Consider the following 12,029-nt stretch of genomic DNA (forward strand, 5'->3'; position numbering starts at 1 on the left):
GCTTTACATTGTATGGTGTACAAAACAGATTATAGCCATTATCAGAGTCTATAGATTCATTAATTCTCTTATGACACATGCATACACATACCTGCCCCCATGTACACATACCCACCTGTACACATGCACCCCACATATTTTTGTTCTATGTCAAGTACAGCCAAAGAGCAGTAGCCTTTCACCTTGTTCAGAAATCCTCACTTTTTTCTTACTAGTCAGTGTCTCACTTCCTGTTTGTACTCATGGACAGCGTACCCTGCTGTGGTCTACCATGGGCTCCCCATCTCTTCCACTTTGACCTCACTCTTCACCTGGCTTCTCTGACCATCATTCCATGAACTATGTTTTCCATTCCTCTTTACTGTTCTCATGAATGCCTGTGTCTGGCTCCTTAAGGCCACTGGCTGCCATGGACCCCCGGTTTACAATCCTTTTCCAGAGCACTCCTCTAGACATGTAAGTTGAGTTTGGTACTCACTGTGACAGGCTTGCCTGCTTCTGTTCTAGAAAGTGGTGTCTTTGCTGACTTCCTCTGTCAGCTTTGGTCTCCTGGTTTTTTCAGAGCTGTTCTTTTTTTTCCATAATGAGTGGGGCTGTGGGGCTTCTCCCTTTTGTCTTTCTAGTTTTCACCCTGCACATTCTTCTCAGGAGTCTAAATTCATACCTTCTCATGGGCTCTATAATCATTTCTGCTAATGTTGATATGAAGAACTGTTAAGTGCCTGACTTCTGGATCATGGAGGTGCACGGGAGTCCTGACATGTCTACCAATGAGCCCTGTGACATGGGACAATATGTGTGACTCAGCTTTCTAATCCACAAAATGGGAAAAAAAAAACATTCTTACCTGGTACTGTTTTCACAAAGATTCATTTATTTACCAACATTTTCTGACTCTCCTCTTGGCTATACGGTGAAGGACATTGTATTAGTTTTTCTGTTGCTGTGATAGAAACACCATGACCAAGGGAACTTATAAAAAGAAGAGTTTGTTTAGTTTACGGTCCCAAAGGGGCAGAAGTCCATCATGGTGGGAGGCATGGCAACAGAAGGTAGTTGGTGCAGGAGCAGAAAGCGGAGTGCTCACATCTTCAAGCAGACACAGAAAGCAAGAGAGAGACTTGAGATCTGGCAAGACTCAAGAATTCTCTAAGTCCACCCCCAGCGACGTGTTTCCTCCAACATGGCCATAGTTTCTAAGACCTCCCAAAACAGTAGCACCAGCTAGGGACAAAATGTCCAAATACTTGGCACCTATGGGGAACATTCTCATTCAAACTCTCACAGACATGACAGTAAAAGCCCTTGTCTGCACAATGCTTCTATTATGGAAAGACATAGGCACTGAACAGATGAGCAAACAAGATAGTATGTAGCAGTCACTACCTTGAAGAAGGGTAAAGCGAAGTGGGAGCTAGCACAGTGCCTCACCCAGAAGTGCTTGGTGAAGGGGCCATCACCCATCATCATCCCTGCCCCTGTGACCATCACCTATGAGGATTTTCAGTCTTTTCCTAGACTACACATTGCTCTTCATCTACAGAGACCTCAAATTTAGTATGCTAAAAACTAAATTTTTCTATTTATGGTCAATGCCAAATAACAACTCCGATTTAAGAAAACAATGAAAGAGTGTATTCCATATATGAATGACCATGACCCAGGAACCAGCTGCTCCAAACATGAAAACTGTGTTCTGTTGTGGAACAAGCTGAATGAAGTTTTTATCCACAGAGCAAAGGAAGTTGTGAGTCAAGACATGAGCAAATACATTGGTGGGGCTTTAAGTAGGTGAGCTACAGCAAAGGGGACAAATATTTCTACTGGAATCAAGCTCTAACTTATAGCATTTTGGGCTTGGGATTAACGGAAGTGGTTTTACAAAGCTGAGTGATATATTCTGAGAGATTTGCCTAATAGTAGCAAAGAGATTAAGCTGGAGATCAAGGTTGAAAGTCAACCATTATTAAAGGACTGAAACAGCCCAGGATAAATTTGCCCTTGGCTCGGAGCATTCGCTTTCTCCACATTGCAGACAGTCTGCAAGATCTTGGCTATGGTGGGTCTCTTCAGAGAACTTTAGCTTCACACTCTGCACTCCCCAAACTCACTTTTCTGTTGTTTCTTTGTTGGCTTATCAGTTTGGTTTGTTTTGATTTTTGAAACAGGGTCTCCCAGTAGCCCCCACTGGCCTGTAACTCACTATATATACCAGGCTGGCCTTGAACTCACAGAGATCCACCTGCCTCTGCTTCTGGAGTACTGGAATTAAAGGCATCCACCATCAAGCCTAGATCTCACTTGCTTCTTTTGTCCATTACCTTGATCAATGGCACCCGTCTCAGTGAGTCATCAGTTCTGTGACCAGAACATATGATTGCCATATGCCCCTTCTCTCCATCCCTGTCACTCCTGTTGATTCACGTCTTGCAGGTTTCTCATCTGATCTAATGTGAGAGTTAACTAAGGTCCAAACAGCTGCTGGGGTGCTGCATTGGTCACCTGCTTAAAGTCCTGGGAGAGCCTCTGTCATCTTCCATGATGTAGCAGCCCGCCCACAGCTCCCAGGGTTCCCAGTCCAGCTCTCTTCCTAGCCCACCTTCTATCCTGGGCCGCGGGAGACGGAGGCACATGAGGCTCTTCATACTCGCTCATGGTAAGAAATCCTTCCTCACCTTTTTCTTACTAGTCACTGTCTTGCTTTCCTCTTCGCTCTTGTGGACAGGCTTCCCACACTCTCCTGCTTTTTCATCAACCCTGGGCTGACTTCTCCCTGTGGTGTCCATTCCTCTTGCTGCTCGCATGAACACCTGTGCATAGCTCCTCAGTCAGGATCAGTCTGGCCCCTGTCCCTCAGTGCATCTTCCCTCCCTTTCCCTGTATTACCTTTCAGTCTGGCTAATCACTGCCCACATCAAAGCCTAAAGGATGAATATCACCTCCTCTAAGTAACTCCCCGGTCCCCACTTCCCCATCTCTTTTTCCAACTGTTCCTGAGCTTAAGGCTACCATACCCTGCTTGGATCTTTGTCTTCACTAAAATTGCCAGGTTCTTTTGGAAGGAGTGAGGGTAGGAGAAAGAGATACAGGGAGACAAAGAAAGAGAAAGTCTCTCTCTCTCTCTCTCTCTCTCTCTCTCTCTCTCTCTCTCTCTTCTTTTCCCTGGGATCATTTAAGAAATTCTCATCCCCAGGCCATCCATAGGCTGTGTGTTCGTATCTTTCTTATTGTTCCTAACTGCTAGTTGTGAATTTGCCAATATCTAGGCTTGGAAATCTTAACAATACCTCATGGGAAATACCAATGGTGCAATATAAATTGGAATTTATGGAAAAATGTGCCTGTACTGCTTCAAGGACCATGAATCAACCACAGTGGTACCCCAAGCTCATGATTAAACAAACCACATAACGTGTTATGACTTCTGCATCTGCATTGATAATGACTTTATGATTTTCCCCAAGAATCCTGGGATAATTCTCCAGTAAAGGAAACCACCAGGATCCAGAGTGGCAACGCCTTTCCTAGATCACCGTAGTCCACTTCCGTTGTACCCTGCAGCAGCCTGCATCACCTGGCACAGGGCTTGGCATCTGGACTAAAAACAGCATTAGTGCTCTTTCCTTTGCATCACTGTCTTCTCTCTCAAGTTCAGTCTCTCCTCTGGTGGTCATTAGAAAAATACACATTCTGTTATGTTCTTAACTGGACTAAGTTGCTGCCTCACCAACATCCATCTTTTTCCTCCTCCTGAATTCACATTTTAGTTAATGAACCAAACTTCACACAGATGTCCCAAGTCAAAACCTTCTCCAAGCCACTGAGCTGGAACTGACCTGGAAGCTTCCTCCCCGAAGACTAGCTATCACAGTATCAAAATGTACTATCCTAGCTGCCAAGGAAGAAAAGTAATCAGTGGTCCTACCCAGCTGTAAAGCTTATGAACCACAGCAATGACCAGCCCAGCAAATTATCTCTATTGGTGCAATAGTGGCACTTTCATCTTGGGGGTAATCAATAACTGTCTAATTGGATTTAAGGCCTGCTCGATAGGAGGGAATTCATACATGGTAAACATAGCTAAACACACATGACTAGAGAGGTCGCATACCCTAGAAAGAACCTATTCTATCATTTCCCTAGACCAACCTAATTTCTTACTATGTTTCTAAGTATGCATCCTTATATTCACCAAAAAGTATAGTTCTCACCGCTCATCAAAGAAGTTTCTTTTTGCAGTAAAGTTCCACATAACTGGTGAACATGCAGAGAATATGTGACTGTGGGGTGAGCAGCCCTAACTGACACATGTACAATGCAATCTCTGCACCTAATGCTAAGGGAAGATTGCAGAAGAGGGAACAGCAAGATTGTAAGAGCCAGAGGAACAGGATGCCTGCTGCTAGACAATGCGTTCTGGGCATGATAGGGAAGTCGCACCCATGAACTCTCCACAGCATGGTAGCTAAACAAGATCTGTGTAATGACATAACAGTTGACATGCCAAGGTGGACAGGGGAAATTTCAGAAAGACTTGCCTCTAGATGAAGAGCTACAGGTAATCAATGGATGTCAAGAAAGGGAGAATCAGTTTCCTAAAGGGACTAGTTCCTTGAGAGGTTACCTGATGCAAAGTGGTCAGCCCTAAACACATGTCCACACGTGAACCACTAAATGGACTCAGTGAATTTTATGTATGTGTGTAACAATAATAATCCAAAGGACAAGACATGGAGAGGGAGTATGGGGAACATAGGAGGAGTTGGGGAGGGGACTGAAAGGGGTTGAAATAATTAAAAACTCTTATTTAAATATTTTATTTATTATTTTTATTTTATGTGTATGACTGCATTGCCTGCATGTGTGTACATGCACCCGTGTCATGCAATGCCTGCGGAGGACAGAAGAGGCCATTGGATCCCCTGGAACTGGAGTTACAGACAGTTGTTAGCTGCCATGTGGGTGCTGGGATTGGAACCTGGGTCTTCTGCAAGAACAGCCAGTGTTCTTAACCACTGAGCCATTGCTCCAGCCCCTTAAAAATTATTTTAAAAATTCTAATAAAAGACTATATGTTCAGTGATCATTTCTATAGTTTGTAAAATGTGTAATAAAACCTTCTCCAAGATCCTTAACTCCTTTCTGACCTCCACCCAACCTATGGATCTGAATTTGTCTTGTCAAGTTTTGGTCCTGGCTGACAGGTGCTCAGTGGGCTTTGTTGGATACCTGTCCTTATCTCCTTTTCCACAGTCCTCTAATCCTTCACCTGAACTACTTACCCTTCCTGTCCTGGCAATCTCGTTCCTCCTACAGCCTTTCAGACTGCTTCCATACTTTAAAATAAACTCAGACTGTCAAACAGTCTTCAGTATCTTACCAGTCTAGGAGGGTCCTACATAAGAAGTTTGGCTCTCTCTCCACCATATACATTTCTATTCTTTTTCCACTTATGCCCTGAAGTCCAGGTGCTGCTGTAGTCAACCATGGTCATCTCATGGCGCCACCTCAGTTCTTGCTGTTTTTGGTTTTCTTGTTTGTCTGTTCCCTCATACACTCCTGTGTGCCATGTTTGGCGAACTCCTCTTCTCTCGGGCAGCCTCCAGCATCTCATGAGTTACCTATGATCCTCTTCTTCATCCAGTGGCCCTTTCTTATCTCGTCTCCCTGCAGAAGTACTCTTGTGGGCTTTTCTCTTCATTTTATTCATTAGTCTGATCACATTTGCTTATGTACCAGGAGCTCTAATCAGCCAGGAATTGATATCTGAGTGTTGATATCAGGGCCTGACAGTCAGTATGCAGTGAGAACTGGGAATTTCTTGTTGCCAAATGATCAAGGGCTTATAAAAAAACACCCACCAAACTCTTACCTTATAGAGTAGAAAACAGTGGCCTCTAAAAGAGACTCTCCAGCTGGGGAGATGGCTCGGTGGCTAAAAGCACTGGCTGCAAAAGCATGAAGACCCAAGCTGGCATCACCCATATAGAAATACAGTTGTGGCTGCACATGCTTGTGACCCCAATACTGGAAGCTCTAGACAGAAGAATCCCTGGGCCTCACTAGTCACCAGCTTAGCATAAAAACAGCCAGGGGCAGGTTCAGTGAAAGACCCTGTCTCAAGGGAACAAGGCGGAGAACAATAGAAGACGACACCCAGCGTCCCCCTTGCCTCTAGGTGTGCATAGGCATGTGCATCCACCCACACGGGCACGTGTGCTTACCACACACACACATACACACACACACACACACACACACACGCACGCACGCACGCACACATGCAGCAGAAAACAAAGGCTCTCAAGAGTTCACTGGGTGACACGCGTGTTACAGAACTATTGAAATAAAGGAAAAATCAACTTTAGAGACTGAAAAGGGTCTGTAGGCAGCTGAAGACAAAACAGTTATTTGGAGTAAAGTGTAAATGCCTCCTTCCATTGGAGGGTTAGAGTGAGAAAATGAACTAGCACAATAAAGAATCAAGGGAAAGAGGCATCAAGAAGAAGGAGTTCATAAACAAGGGAGGCCTAAATACACTATGGGAAAATCTCATCCTAAAATTTTCTTCATTAAAACATGTTTTAATGACTGGAGAAATGGCTCAGCAGTTAAGAATACTGGCTACTACAATGAGAGAAATGTTAATGAGATTCTAAAATGGAATCAGAAATCTCCCACTAATGATTATAGACTTTGACAAGCACATACTTAAAACATGAAAGTACTTGAGGGCTGGAGAGTGGTCAGTTGTTAAGAGCACTGATTGTTCTTGTAGAGGACCTGAGTTCAGTTCCCAGCACCCACCTGGTGGCTAACAATCATCTATAACTCCAGTTCCAGGGGATCTGATGCCCTTACATACATTCAGGCAAAACCCTCATACACATGAAAAATTAATAAAATTTTAAAACTAAAACATGAAAGTACTTAAATGATATATGAACAGACATTTGTCCAAGGACTTTGTGCTCATGGGGAATGCCAATCTGAATTGGTAAGGTAGGGCATAAAGACTGATGTCCACAATTACAAGTCTCTAGATGGGAATATGAACAGAATGCAGGAATAGATTGCCCAGGATATATAGTTATTGATGGCTTCCTTAAGAAGGCAGAGTCCTGAACATCCAACTTACTGTACTTTAGATCTCACAAACAGCCCTTTCCAGTATGCTAACTTACTTCCAAAAGTTCTGATCAGGAGCAGGCTCCCAAGAGCTGAGACATCAAGAGTAGTGACTCTTCTTTAAAACCCTCCTTGCCCTCACTGTCCACTGAGCAGGAACTGCAGGAATAACAGAGGCATCTCAGGAGTGGCAGGAGTTTGCATGACCTGGGCAGGTCATTCCTGTTTAAGGATGATGCTAACTCATAGCTGAAGAAGAAAGGACAACAGAAATTAGAAGCTGCAGGTTCTCCCAGTTTCTCTCAGAGTTGCATCTGGAAGCAACACTGGACACTCTGGACTAAGCCTTCTGTAGTGTCTGTTTTTATGAGATGTTGAGTGAGCTTCCTAGTATGGGAGTGTGTTTACAACCCTACAACCCTACAACCCTACACTGTTTGCTTAGAAATATCATTAAGGCATAGTTTTCAAAGGAGGAGAATCATAACTTTCATATAAATATAAAATGAATATGTGTCACAGATTTTCATTTCACTCATTAACTAGAAACAGTAAGATGTTCAAACTGGTTCAAATGAGACTGATTTAAGATTTGAATAGTGCTGAACAAGAGTGAGGGCCTCGTGGGATAGGGCTCGTTTTCCTTCTCCATGTCAGCTTCTTCATAGGACTGTATGTGACGGAGTCAAAGGTGCACATCCTTATAAAGTCGAACGATTCTGAAGGAGGACCCAGTCCAGGGAGCCACGATGACATTCCACTGAAAGGACACCTACGTGCTGCGCTTTCTTTTTGCTTGATTTTCTATTTCTGATTTTCCAAGTCTTTAACCATTTTTATTAACAATGTAAATTCAGACTTGCACATTGTTCTGTCTCCTCAGCCATCCAGCCGCTTCTGAGATGCATTACACTGCACAACACACTAAAACAGAGAGATAAATATAGGGAAATTTTGTGAAAATAATTTAAATAGGCAAAAATAAAAATTCCTAGAGTTTTATCTAATGAACACATCTTAGTTATCTCCAAATTGCATCCATTTTAGTTATTTCAGATTTCTATTAAGTTGCAAAATCAGAAAACCAGTAATGATTTTACTCACAGAATGCAAATTACCGGGGCTGGTGAGATGGCTCAGTGGTTCAGAGTGCTTACAGCAGACGTGAAAGAGCACTTGTGGAAGATCCACATTCGGTTCTCAGCACTCATGTGGTAGCTCACAACTGCCTATAACTTCAGCCCCAGGGAATCTGAGACCCTCTTCTGACCTCCATGGCTTCCTGCATGCATATGGTATACATACATCCACTCAGGCACACACACACACACACACACACACACACACACTAAAATAAATAAATATTTTTAGAATGCAAATTAATGGTACCCAGAATTATAAAGTCATAAGTGACCTTGTTTAGACTTTCCACATCTTTTTGAAAATTCATTCCAGCTCTCTTTGTTTGCCTGTGTGTGTATGTTAATTTGCTTTTGTACTGGCAGTAATATTTTATTGGTTCTTCCATAAATTAAGAAGTTAAATAACCTCATTGTCAGGTATCTACTTTACATCTGCATTGAAGCCATTTGTTTAACAAGCATTCTTTAAATTGTGAAAATTGATGGTAGCAAGATGAAACTACTCTGTTCAGATTCAGGCAAAATTAGAATCAGAGGCTACAAACGGGGAGAGCTTGTGTCTACTTGTTTAAGGAATTTCTCAAAACCCTAAAGAGATCACTTCTCATTATACCACATGCTCTGCCTGCTTCCCAGGTATGCATAGATTTTTTGTAGCAAAGGTTACTTTAACATTCTTTACAATTGCCAATTTTCAAAAATGATTTGCTCACCAGAACGTGATGCCAGGAGTGATATCTCCTCCAGTGAGCTGGTGGGACTCCTGCCAGGAGGCTCCAAGCTCAGTGGATACTTGGAGTCCAAGTAGCTTATATAAAATTCTCCCTTTGACTTTTACAAAGATCCTCTTTCCCTGCAACTCCTTGACTCCTGTATGGTTTCCCATGGCAGTAAAATACTTTGTTCTTCTCAAATAAGGGATATTATTCTTTGAAGAGAGTCTCCATATTGTTTTGTGTGGGGAGGTTATTCCTTTTAGGTTGACAGATACAAATAAATAAGGTGCAGGAACTATTGACCAAAAATGGAGACAGACATTGCCCAAAGTTCAACAGTTTAGCTTTTGATTCAGCATCCCAGTTTTCATCAGTAACAAGGGAGCCAAAGCCAATGAAACAGTCCCATCCTGTTCTGGGTGAATGGTCAACAGGAATCATGTACCAGAATGACTTTCTCAAGAAGGACTGAGACAAAAGATACCAGAAACATATGACTCCTATTTCTACACACTCTGATTAATACTTGTCTTCATTTTCTCCCAATTATGGTTAACCTAATGGATGTCACGGAGAGTTTTAATGACATGATTTCTATCTTCTTTCAGAAGCAGTAACCCTTAGAAAAGATTAAAATAATCAAAATGAATGTCTATGTCTCTGCTACAGTCAAAAATTACCTCTCATGTTTTCTGGATGAAAACATTACAACTTAGAACTTTAACTTTGGAGAGGAATATATTTGTACAGTCACATTTTAAAAATATTCAATATATGAGGATACATCTGGTGAAGGACAAAATATTTTACCTTAATGAGATATTTATATGTGGTTTTCCATATTTTATTCCAACCAGGGCTAAATGTCTAATAAAGAATGCATCAGTCATGCTTTTAAAACTTTTAAACAGATAAGCAAGCACATTTCAGGAAATTTTCCATTTTCTTAATTTAATCATCAGAAAGGTATTTTATGGGTATCTATAGAAGAGCAGGTAACATAATCTGCATGTCCAATTGGGAAACTTAGACCCAGAGTCACGTATTAGGAGAAAATCTGTATGTTCCTCTTCCTGAAGAATTAATGAAAAGAAAGTCAAATACTGAGCAGGCAATTCTCTAGAAACTTCAGGCCGGAGTACCCAAGAGACAGGGACACATTGCTAGGAAGAGACCCCATAATTCGTGGGCTTTGTCTTTGGACTCCAGTTGGAAATGGACATTGTGCTGGATAGCTTCCGTTGTCCACTTGACACACCTTAGTAGGCAGACCCAACTGTGGAATTTTCCCCATTGGACTGGCCTGTGGCCATGTCTGTGGGGCATTTTCTTGATTATTAAGTGATGTGAGAGGGCCCAGACCCACTGTAGGTGGTGCTACCCCCAGGCAGGTGGTCCTGAGCTATATAAAAATCAGGCTGAGCACATGCCGGAGGAGCAAGCCAGTAAGCAGCACTCCTCCAAGGTCTGTGCTCTAGGCTCCTACCTTGAGTTCCTGCCCTGACTTCCCTCAGTGACATACCATTACCTGAGGAACATAAGATAAAGTAAACCCTTTCCTCCCCAAGTTGGTTTTGGTTAGTATTTTTATCATAGCAATAGAAAGCTAACTAATACAGGCATAGAGGAAAAACTTTAGTCTGACTGAATGGTTCTCTGGCTGTGCAAGAGAAAACTTGAACACAGTTTCCTCCAGATCAATCTTGTATGGACAGAAAGTGTTCCGAGTGCCTTAGAAAAGCTTGTGTGTACACCAAACATATTGAAGATGTCAACCAGTAGCACAAATAATTCATAAGCTCACTGATGAATTATAGGCATAGAACCAACAACAGCCTTGATGAGTATGTGGGGTGGTGGCATGGAGGGAGCAGCTTTGTTAGGGAAATGGTCATAAAGAGGAATGTGGGAACTACTTGGGACCTAGCCAAGTAAACAGTGGAGACTTAAGGGAGTCTCTGTGAATCTCCCTGGAAATACGACATTATTTCCTGATTTTGACTCCTCCGTACCCCTCACCACCTTTCTTACAGTCAGAACCTGAGGGATCCACATGATGCCTGCATCCATCCTGTGGCTGTTAGCTGAGCCTGACCTTCTCACCTCCAAAGAGCCATGTTGTCTGAAGAAGTAAAGGCTGGGAAGACAGGAACACAAGCCTCAGCAGAGTCTCAAGACCACGTTATAGGTTAGTGTCGTGAAGGGTGGAAGGCAGAGCATTGTGAAGCTCATGAGGACTCAAAAGAAACAATAGTTGCTTATTTTACCTTTTTCTTTCCATTTTTATTTTTTCTTACTCAAATGGGAAGTTGAGTTTAGCAAATGCTTGGATATACACTAAGTTATGTGTCCATCTCCAAAACTGTGTGTTGAAGGCCTAATCTCCACCGTGATGGCATTTGGAATGAGGTACTTTGGGGATGATCAGGTTTAGATGAGGTTATAAGAATAGAACTTCCAGGATGGGATTGGTATCCTCTGAAATGGAGGAGACCAGAGCGCTCTCTCTCTCTCCCTCCCTCCCTCCCCCCCTCTCTCTCTCTTCACACATGTGCACCCAGGAAATACCACTGAGCACACATTAGAAAGCAGCTGTCCATAAGCAGAGAGCGGAGCCTCCCTGGACACCGAGTCTGCTAGTCCTTCCTGTTGGATTTTCTAGCCTCCAGATCTCTGAGTCCTGTTTGTTGTTTGTGTTACATTTTTTTAAAATCTTATTTTCAGTCCTCTGTATCGCCATCTTGCCCTTCTCCAATATATGCATCATAGATTTCTATTATAACCTATTGGCATGTTATTTAACTTCTGTGCCTCAGTTTCCTCATCACCAATATGAATAACAAGAGTACATATTGAGAGTTAAATGAGATGGTTTTTAAATTATCAGTACATTGGTTAGCATGAAAGACATTTTCAAGCCCTTCAGTCTGTGTCTCCACAGCATCCAAGTTTCCATGCTGCTATGTCAGAGACTGAATTGTGATCTTTACATTTTTGTGAAACTTGCCTTTTCATTTAGCAAGATCCCTTAAGTTGTCTTTTA

The 12,029-nt window shown here is 42.4% G+C and overlaps 1 long non-coding RNA gene across 1 annotated transcript in view; it reads right to left on the bottom strand.

Annotated features, from left to right (window-relative positions):
- Window positions 1-7,765: 7,765 nt before the first annotated feature.
- The window catches only part of LOC115070917, a 32,176-nt gene continuing 27,912 nt past the window's right edge, over window positions 7,766-12,029 (bottom strand). The window contains exon 3 of the long non-coding RNA XR_003850018.1: window positions 7,766-8,052. This is a non-coding gene — a long non-coding RNA (uncharacterized LOC115070917). The remainder of the gene's footprint in view (window positions 8,053-12,029) is intronic.

This window comes from Nannospalax galili, unplaced genomic scaffold (assembly GCF_000622305.1).
Source record: "Nannospalax galili isolate Female #2095 unplaced genomic scaffold, S.galili_v1.0 scaffold54, whole genome shotgun sequence".
In the NCBI taxonomy this organism is placed as follows: Eukaryota; Metazoa; Chordata; class Mammalia; order Rodentia; family Spalacidae; genus Nannospalax; species Nannospalax galili.